At 50.4% G+C, this 10,272-nt stretch overlaps 1 long non-coding RNA gene across 1 annotated transcript; it reads left to right on the top strand.

The window, feature by feature from the left end:
- The first annotated feature begins 1,475 nt into the window (after positions 1-1,475).
- On the top strand, positions 1,476-4,325 carry LOC147577931 (uncharacterized). Its single transcript, XR_015254160.1, has 3 exons — positions 1,476-1,597; positions 2,731-2,881; positions 3,603-4,325. It is a non-coding gene; the product is annotated as an uncharacterized LOC147577931 (long non-coding RNA).
- Positions 4,326-10,272: the final 5,947 nt, after the last annotated feature.

The following is a 10,272-nucleotide window of genomic DNA, read 5'->3' as shown; positions in this document are numbered from 1 at the left end:
TCCACATTTAGAGGGTTGGCTGGGCCCAAGTTCGGGAGTTGTTAACTTCTTAGTAGTTCTCTCTTTGCCTCGTTATGGGGTAAAACTGCATTTGGTTTTTAAAATTCCCTTTTTATTTAGTCGCTGTGAATGTTGAGAACTGCCAGTACTGGAAGCTGAGATCCCATCCATATGCCAGGTTTTAAATAGCAGACTGGAAACAAGTTTACACAGGAAGACCAAACTCATCCCAAACATGCCGCTACTGCACTGTTCCGACAAGAAACCCGTGCCCCCCACCCGCCCTGCCTGCGCGCCCCTGTCTTCCCACTTCAAACGATTCGGAGAGTAATCCTTCTTGTTTTAGAGAAACATTTCTGAATTCCGTCTGCTATGCTTCATGCGTGAAGAAGCAAGCGGTGACCCAGTCACTGCAAGGTGTGCTTTGGTCTGGTTTCCTCTGGGCGCGGGCGGGGGTGGGGGTAGGACCTGGGTAATCTATCTGTAATCTACCTGCACTCACCCCAGAAGTGATTCCCACCTGCACACGCTTGCTCCCGGAAGTGGTTCCCCCTGTCCTCACTCTCTCCCGGAAGTGGTTTCCGCCTGCCCGCTCTCAGAGGCGCTGTGTCTCTGTCCTGAGCCGCACGTAGAGGGTTCGCGCCGGACTTGGCAATTCCCGTGCTGCCGAAAGAAATTTGGCTGTGACCGCGGGCAATGACTTCATCCCTCTGAGACTCAGTTTTCTCCTCTGCCAAAGGGACGCAGCCGACAGAGCACGATGGTTAGGCGCCTGGACTCTGGCATCACATCACCAGTGTTCAAAACCCTCAGCCCTTCATCTTGCTGACTGATAACCCGGAACGGGGCCTCTCTGAGCCTCAGTTTCCCTCCCCGAAGAGTGGATGACCTCGTAGTTGGTGCCTGCTTCTGAGATACTTTGTTGTGAGGGTTAAGAGCCACGATGCCACAAATACTGAATGCAGGGCCTGGCACATGGTGAATGGCAGCAAATGCCAGTTAGGATCACGACAGCCTTGGGCCACCTGCCTTGTGAGGGGCAGTGGTGACTGCGAGTGGGCATGAGGGCCTCAAGTCCGAGACTTAGCACTTGCTTCCAAAACTCAGCGCTGCACTCTGACATGGGTCTCCAGGGTGGTGGATCCACAGAAGATCTGGTCCTCACCCACCTATTTTTTTCCCTCGCCTGAGCTCCCTCCTGCCTGCCCTGGAGGCAAGGAGGGGGCGGGGTTGATCTATGGGCCTGGTAACCTGCCTGGGGGAAGGGAGGGGGCCTCTGACCCGAGGGGTAAATCATGGGCTTCCCCAAGGGCCCAGCAGTTCCCTAGGAAAGAAGCCCTGGGCATTTGTTATCTCAATGTTTCCCCTGAGGGGCTGACCACATGATTCATTTCACTCACACTAATTGGATGTAAATTAGATGAGAAATCAGTAATTTGTCCTAAGATTTGTCATTCCGGATGGCTTTCCAGGCAGACCAAAGCAAAGCTGGTCCCAGTGAAGGCGCCCCCAGCCGTAAGGGAGGCACAGGCGGTTTTAGGAGAGGGAAAGGTTTTCCTTGACGACTTCTAAGTTTGCATTCTTCTTAAAAAGGGAGGTAAGGTGGAGAGAGCAAGGGGTGGAGAGAAAGAAAGAGACAGGGGGAAGGATGGAGGGATGCAGAGAGAGGGAAAAGGAAGGACAGAGGGAAGGAAGGAGGCAGAGAGAGGGGGCAAGGGTATTGGAGATGGAGGAGAGCACAGCAGAGGAGCATCTGAGGAGAGGGGAGGCGGACAGGGTACATACAAGACTAGGAAGACCGAGCGGGAAAGAACAAGAAAGAAGAGGAGGGGTAACCAGGGTTGGGAAAAGAGGTAGAGAAGAGACAGACCGGTGGTTCTCATTTCTCTGGCTGCTTTTGGCCTCTGGAGGGGTGGGGGAGCCTTCAGGTAATGTTATTTAGTGCCAATAGGAAAAGTGATTACTCCGGACTTCCTTCCCCACAATAATATGCTAATCAACCCCTTGGACCCGCTCTGGTCTGGAAGCCAGGCAGCTGGTCTCCGGGAGGTGGTGGCCAGAGGTGGTGGCCGCAGATTTGGCGAGGGGAAGGCACAGAGGAGTGGGGGTCAGGGCTGCATGGGAGGGGTGGTCTGACCCGGGGGGTCTGCCAGGAGAGGAGCAAGTGAGAGCAGCAGGGCTCCCTGTGACCCCCCACTGCAGTGCTGCCCCCTCCCCCGGGGCTGGGCGTCAGTCGAGGCTCATGTTCTATTTATTAGAGAGACAGGCGAAGTCGCCTAAAGAAGGGTAGAAATGTAAATATTTTTTCAAAGGGATCTGAGGCCTGAGTCAAGGGTGTATAGGAATAGATCGAAGGTGCTGAGGTGGCAGATGGAAAAAGATAAAGGGGTCGCTGGCCTGGAGACCCCTCTGGAATAGCTGGATCTTAATTGTGATAGACACAATGCTCCACGCTGGGGCACCTGGCCACCCTCCAGGAGAGAGGCCCTGAGTGTCACCGCCGAGGAAGGAGGGAGCTGCTCTGGACTCCAGGCTGGCTACAGAGCCGAGAGAGACAGAGGGCTGAGGCCCTGGAGGCAGAGCAGACAGGGCTGGGGCTAGGGTAGCCTACAAGGTCAAGGAGGGGGTCTGAGGTGTTGTGACCTTGCATTTGCAAAGGCTTGTTGCTGCGCTCACTCCTTTGACATCGGACACATATTTATGAAACTCTTACTCTGTGCATGGTGCTAGGTGCTGGATGACCCACAGCCTTGGGTCCCCAAGCTCTGAAGCAGCAGGTCTAGGAGGGGAGGCAGACAGTAATCAAATAACCGTGCACATCCATGTGTGATGATGAACTATGCCAAGTGCCATGCAAAGGAGCTGGGGGCTTTGACAGCAGGTAAGAGCAGCACTGGACTCATCTGGCGGGTGGGGGAGGCTGGGGGGAAAATAATGCTAAGATAATCAATTCAAAGAGATAAAAGGGTAACTGCTTTTGATTCCCACAAGGAGAAGCGTTGACCTTGGCTGCGCAGACCTCGTCGGGTATGCATGTGAATGCGGGGAGGGCGTGCAAGTGAGTCTTTGAAAATGCCTTGTGCATGTTCCTGCACGTGTGGTTGTGCGTGTGTCTGTGTGGGTCTCAGGTGGGGTGGGGGGGCACTCTTCCCAAGGGCGCGTACTGGTTTTGGGGTGTATTGCAAAGCAGCGTAAGTGGCAGCAACAGGAACCGGTGGGGGGGGGGGTGCGTAGCCTAAAGACAATCCCCGTCTCTGCCTCTTCCCCGTCTCTGCCTCTTCGTGTCTTCAAATTTGGGAAAGAGAGAGGAAGCAGCCCAGTCTCTGAATTTCCATGACAAAGGTCTCCCTGATTCTGTGTATTCTGTTCTTTGCGGTTTATGTTGTTGAAAATGCCCAGCTCATGCTCAGTGGGGGGTTCAGTCTGGGTTCCCCTCCCCACCTTTCCGCAACCTTCTTGCATTTCTTTCTCTTTTCACTCTCCCTCTTTGTTTCATACTCTGTGTTTCATTGAGTGTGTATTAAGTACCCAGCACTGTGTTGTGCCCTTCAAGTATGTAATTCTATTTACTCCTCATGTTAACTCATATCCCCCTTTTACAGATGAGAACATTGAAGCCGAGAGAGGTTAAGTGACTTTCCCAAGGCCTTGCTGCCAACGAGTGCAAGAGCAGACTCAAACTTGCCATTCCTGACTCCAAAGTGCGTACTTTTAACCTCTTCCATTCCTTCCTCCCCTCTCTCCCTTCGGTTCTTCTCTTCCTCCTTCTCTCCCTCTCTCTCCCTTCCTGGCTTCTATAGACATGTACAAGCTCACAGTGAACTGGAGGCTGGTTATTCACACTCCGCCATTGCTCTGTGCTTTACACGCGTGTCGTTTCATAACAAGGATGTGATTCACGCTCAACTTTGGAGGACACCTCTATATCCGTATAACGTTGCCAAGTTCCTCGGCAAATGTTAAGGTGTTGAGGGAGAATCACTGACATTTCGGAGTTGGGAGTGCACCCTCTTCTTTTCACACAGACGGAATGAGGCCCGGAGAGGAGAGAAGGTTTGTCTGGGGATGAGGTGGATCGCCAGCCAAGGAGCGAAGACCAGAAACCGGAAGCCCCCCCCCCCCCGCCCCCATGATCCTTACCCCATTGCAGCCACCACCCAGGGCACACAGCCCACTCTGAGAAGTCAGGGAATCCCTTAGAAGACCAGGACACCCCAGGGGATGCAATAGAAAGGATTCCTCAGATGGACACAGAACCCGTACCCCGGCAGCACAAAGGCACCACCAGCCATTCTAAGAGCCTTGACCCCCACCCCCACCCCCACCCCACCCCGAGCCTTAGGCTGCCAGAGGAAGAGTCTCTCTTCAGATGAATATGCTGCTATGCAAGTGCTGTGGAGAATGACATTTCTGCTTAAAGGGGTCGTGTTTCTACCCTGTTGAGTAGAGGACAGGAAAAGGGGAACCCGAGGGAGGTAAACATGGCTGAGCCATAAGGGGCTCCCTTTCCTCCCTCCTTCCCCGCCTCAGGGCCCATGCTGGTGGTGGCTGTGGCTGTTGAGTATTGGCTGAGATTTCCAATACCTTTTGGGGATACCAGATGCGAGAGTCTGAGGCTCTGGAGTCAGGCAGACTTGACTTCCAAACCAGGTCCTGACAGCGAAGAGTCTCTGTTTTCCCATCCCTAAAATGGGAATAACAGCCTTACCATGAATTTTTCGAGGGTGTCTGGAGAACAAGCCTGAGTTGTCATAAACACAAAGCAAGGGGTACCATGTCTGGCAAAGTGGGAAAATGGAATGGAATAAGTAAAAGGCCTGCTCCTGGCACGTCCGCAGAGTTACTAGTTGTAAGTTCCTCGTTCTTCTCATTTCCCAGGGCTGGGCCTCGGAGGTGGGTGATTAGGAAAAGAAACTGGGGGTCACTCCTACCTTCACTTTTGAGTCGAGTCCTGAGTTTCTTGTAAATAGCTAAAGTCATTTTTCTAAGACAAATTAATACAATTCAAAAATACCCAGAGTGTGGAATGGGTTTTCAAAAAATGGAGGTGGAATTCACATTGCATTAAAGTAACCATTTTAAAGTGCACAACTAGGGGCGCCTGCGTGGCTCGGTCAGTTAAGTGTCCAACTCTTGATTTTGGCTCAGGTCACGATCTCACAGTTCGTGAGATCGAGCCCTGCACTGGGCTGTGTACTGACAGTGTAGAGCCTGCTTGGGATTCTCTCTCTGTCTCTCTGTCTGTCTGTCTGCCCCTCCCCAACTTGCTCATTTCTCTCTCTCAAAATAAATAAACATTTAAAACAATAAAGTGGGGGCGCCTGGGTGGCGTAGTTGGTTAAGCGTCCGACTTCAGCCAGGTCACGATCTCGCGGTCCGTGAGTTCGAGCCCCGCGTCGGGCTCTGGGCTGGTGGCTCGGAGCCTGGAGCCTGTTTCCGATTCTGTGTCTCCCTCTCTCTCTGCCCCTCCCCCGTTCATGCTCTGTCTCTCTCTGTCCCAAAAATAAATAAAAAGTCTTTAAAAAAAAAAAAAACCAATAAAGTGTACAACTAAGTGGTGTTTAGTGCATTCACACTGTTGGGCAGCCATCATCTACATTAAGTTCCAAGATGTTCTCATCCCTCCAAAAGAAACATCCAAAAGTACATCCCTGTACTTGTCAAATAGTCACTCCTATTCCTCCCTTCCGCTCAAGATTCTGGCAATCACCAACTGCTCTTTGTCCCTGTGGATTTAACTGTTCTGGATACTCCAAATAAATGGAAGCAGACAGTACGTGACTGTGTGTGGCTTCATTCACCTAGCACAATATCAGGGTTCTTCCACCTTGGAGGACAAATCAGCACTTCACTCCCTTTTCATGGCCAAGCAATATTCCAATGTGTGTGTGTATGGCACGTTTTGTTTGTCCATGCACATGTTGACGGACATTTTGCTTGTTTCCGCCTTTTGCGTTTGTGAATAATGCTGCTATAAAAACCTGTGCGAAAGTATTTGAGTGCCAGTTGTCAGTTCCTTTGGCTCTCTACCTAGGGGTAGAACTGTGGGGCTTTATGGAAATTCTCTAGAATGTCTCTCAGGGTTGTTGGGAGCCTCCGTCAGAGCATGGATGGACACAAGGTGTGTGGCTCCAGGCCTAGAAACTAGGTGACGCTAATGCACTGGGCATTCCCTTTCCTCTTTTCTTACTTTTCCTCTCATCCAAACTTGTCCTTTCCTCACCTCATTCCTTCCCAAAGTTGGTGTGAACTTACTGAGGTCAGAGGTGCTGTGGGGGGAGCCAGCCACATCGAGCTGCAGTAGACTCCACTGTTATCTGGGGGGGTGGCTCCTCTGGAAACTGGAAGGATTAGTACCCAGTTTGGTGGGGTGTGGGGAATGGGGCCTCCTGGGTTTGCAGGTAGGAGAAGCAGGGAATCCTCTAGGCCTTTCTGCTGGTCCAGTTACCAGCCATGGGGTCCCCAAAGGGGATGAGACTATTGACACACTGAATGCTGTCCTTCAGATTTCTAACTCTGCACTGACGATTCACCCAGAGCTTCTAGACCAACAGCTGGATTCAACTGACCACAGGGATTGGACATTTGTGTTCCAGGCTGGTTCCAAGGTCCTCCCAAGAAAATAGAGTTCTAGGCTCGCAAACCTTGTGCCAGAGTTACTTTTCTTTTCCTTCTTTTGGTCTTATCTTTGATTCTGTGGTTCAAACGAATCAATGATCATCTTAAATATATAATATAAAACATATATATAATATATATGTATAACAATAGCTGATTTCTGTTGAGTGCTTACCATGTACCAGGCATGTTTTTTACACTAACTCAATCCTTACAACAACTCTGTTTCATTGGGGGGATTGTGTTCCCCCCAAACTTATAAATTGAAGTCCTAGCTGCTTCATGTGACTATCCTGGGGATAAGGGCTTTGAGGTGATTAAGGCTAAATGAGATTGTAAGTGTAGAACCCTGATCCTGTAGACATGGTGCCCTTATAAGAAGAAGAGACACCAGAGCTGTCTGTCCAACATGTGAAGACATAGTGAGAAGGTGATCGTCTGCTAAGCCAGCAGAGAGCCCTCACCAGAACCCAGCTATGCTGGCTCCCTGAGCTTGGAGTTCCAGCCTCCAGAACTGAACTAATAAATTTCTGTTATTGAAGCCACCTAGTGTTTGGTATTTTATGGTGCCCTAAACCGACTAACACAACTGTGAAGCTGGTACATTTATTATCGCCAATTTACATCTTTTACAGAGATGTTAAGTCACTCAACCAAGGCCACACGGCTCGTAAGTGGCAGGACCGGAATTTGGACCCTGGATGTCTGGCTCAAGAGCCTGTGCCCTTAGCCTTGAAGCTCCGGTCACTTTGAGATCCATATTCCAAGGGAGCTCTCCAAGAGATCAAAGCCACTCTCTTTGCCCCCTGCTACAGTGGTGTTGGCCCCTACTTAGCATTTTTTGACCAGGGGAAGTGGAGGAGAAGAGTGAAGGAGTGATCTGCCAGTTATTCCCAACACATACCATGGGTGGTATGTTACGGTCGGTAGGAGCGCCAGCTTATGAAAGTTGATTATGTGAATCTTTTCTCAACTCCGTATTCAGTGCCATCATGTTGGTAGGTTGAAATCTTCCATGGTGGGAGTATTCACACCACAGAAATTGGCAAACACTGCAGATCAGAGCTTTTTCACTGGAGAGCCCGTTGTTAAACATTTACCAGTACACTTCTTCACAGCACATCAAAACACAGAGAAGGCGTATGGGGGCTAGGCTCCTTGGCAGCATGGGGTAAGGCCTGGTCCCGCGGGAACTTTCTTGGTGGCTGTCCTACTTGGGTTTTTTGCGATAGAAGCAGAGATCCTCGGGCTGTGGAGGCTGGAGAGACCCTTAGGGATATTCAAGCCTACCTTCTCATCTCCCAAGTGGAAACTCAGGACCCAGAGGGGGGAAGTGACTTGCCTGTGGTCACACAGCACATGTCACAGCGATTCGTGTGAATTTCCATCCATTTAGTCCCAGCCTGTAGATCTAGTTGGGGAACATGCCAGAGGTTTTCTGGCCTAGACTAGACATGGATGCTGCTATTTAGGGAACTATTCTGTGAGGATGGGGTAGTGTTTTCCGGATTTCCTGGCTGTTCCCTCCTCCTGCACTTCCACACCCCACAGGGTATAGTAGAGAGATAAGCAAGATGCGCACACTGTCATCAATAATGCAGCCTCTTCTGTCTCTGAGTGGAGGCCGTAGAAGTCGATGCGAATAGCACAGCTTGTAAATGTGCAGATTGGATCAGAGCCTCAAAGTGCACCCTAGAAAACACGGCTGCGTGTTCTTCATTTCCAGCTAATTATAACTTTATTCATTACAGTCTGGCTCATAAGATTATAGACCTAAATCAGGAATAGAATATGTGTTACATATATATTTTTGTAATACTTTCCCTCCGTCAGAAGTGAGTCTCTGCCTCCATCGGGAGGCGTGAAGTCAGAGTCTCATCCCCAAGTCAGGCATCTGCAATGTGGCATTTTCTGTCGCAGCCGCACACTTTGCTCAAAGCAACGTGGAGGTGTTAATCAACTCAGAAAGCACCCGCCCCGCCCGTCCTGCCCGGCAAATCAGAGCGACTGTCAAAGGAAGATGTAAAAGGAGTTATTAATCTTTGGGGCCAAATGTTTTTAATTATGTACATACAGCATTCAACTTAGGTTAAAAACGGTCTTCATAGGTTTGGTTTTCTCTCTGCGGTTTATCCTGCAGATCTCCGCGGTGGGGCACGCAAGCGTGAAGGGAGAGGAACATTTGGGGTCTTTCCTGTTTCAGAGGGCTTGACTTCCAAATGTCAAACCCTAAGCGTCAGCTCTTGGGCCTTTTACTCTGTCTGGTTCTCCTCTTAGGAGACCATCCAATCCTTGATGTTAAATATCATCTACGTGCTAAAGACCTCGGAATGTGTATCTGGAGTCCTTTCCTGCGCACCCAGCTCCGGTATCCTGTAACAGCACCCTGCTCCATGTCTGCTCTTGGATGTCTCACAGACATCTCAAAGCTTACAGCCTCAAAATAAAACTCTGGTTGTTTTCCTCTACCAAAACGTGGCCCTCTCTGCGATGGCCCCGGTAATAGCACTCTCTACCGTTACTCATTAAATTACCCACACGCTTGCTCAACGTGCAAACCCAAGAGTTATTCTGGATTCTTCTTTCTCTCACTTCTCACAGGAATGAGCAAGTCCAATGGACATTACCTGTAAACTGTATGCCGTTTCTAACTCCTTCTCTCCAATGTCACTGATATTCCTGTGGTCCCAGCTGTCATCTCCTCCCTGGGCTGAAGCAATCACCCCACGCTGATGCCCCTGTTTACTGCCTTGCCTCTCGGCAGTCCATTAGCTACCCAGCAGTCAGAGGGATCCTTTCAAAAAATAAACCGTTTCACCCCACTCTCTTGCTTACAACCCTCTGATAGCTTCCGGATATACTCCGAACCCCTTGCAATGGCCTCAAGGCCTCACAGGTTCTGGCCCCAGCCTAATTCTGCCCTCACTTCTATTGTTCCTCTTGTTCTCTGGATTCCTTGAGCTCACCAAATGTCTTCCTGCCACAGGCCTTTTGACTTGCAGTTTATTCACCCTGTAAGACTCCCCCTTCCTGTTCCTAACCTGGCTGGAACCCTTTAAATGTTACCTCTTCAGTGAGGTCTTCCCAGAGGGGCTGAGCCTGGGCAGGGAGAGGAGTGATGGAGCCCCCTCTACTTCCTCGAAGAGAGTTGTGTCTTCTCTTTAGACAAATCTCATACAAAAGGGAATTCTCACAAGGACACCCAGGAGCTGAAAGGAAAGGAGGGCAGAATGCTGACAGCTCCTTCATGCCAACAGCAGCCCGCAGTGGCCATACGCGCAATGGTGGGTAATGAGTCACCGAGCACATAGTAATTACAGCCCACTGATCAGACTTTGCCTTGTGACTTTTGTCATGGTCCCTAGACAGAAAACACTGCCATGTGTTGATTTTTACCATTCTTTTAAGATCTTCCCCCACACTCTTCTCTGGTTCCCAATGAGTCTCATGCCACAGACTTCCTAAAGCATGTGGGCTCTGATCTTCCTGAGGGCAGGAGGTGGGTCTTCTTGTTCTTTTCTCTTCCATGCTTGTCCCTGTGCCTGGCACATAGTGGGCACTCCGTAGGGGAGCAGTGACGGACTGCTGGTTGCATGCACGATCGTCCTGTGACAGTAAGGATGTGCCTTCATGGACTTGCCTTGTCCCCAGACT

This window comes from Puma concolor, chromosome C1 (genome assembly GCF_028749965.1).
Source record: "Puma concolor isolate L17-30 chromosome C1, mPumCon1.1.hap2, whole genome shotgun sequence".
In the NCBI taxonomy this organism is placed as follows: Eukaryota; Metazoa; Chordata; class Mammalia; order Carnivora; family Felidae; genus Puma; species Puma concolor.
The sequence above is the reverse complement of the archived record's forward strand: the minus strand, read 5'-3'. Positions and strand labels throughout refer to the sequence as shown.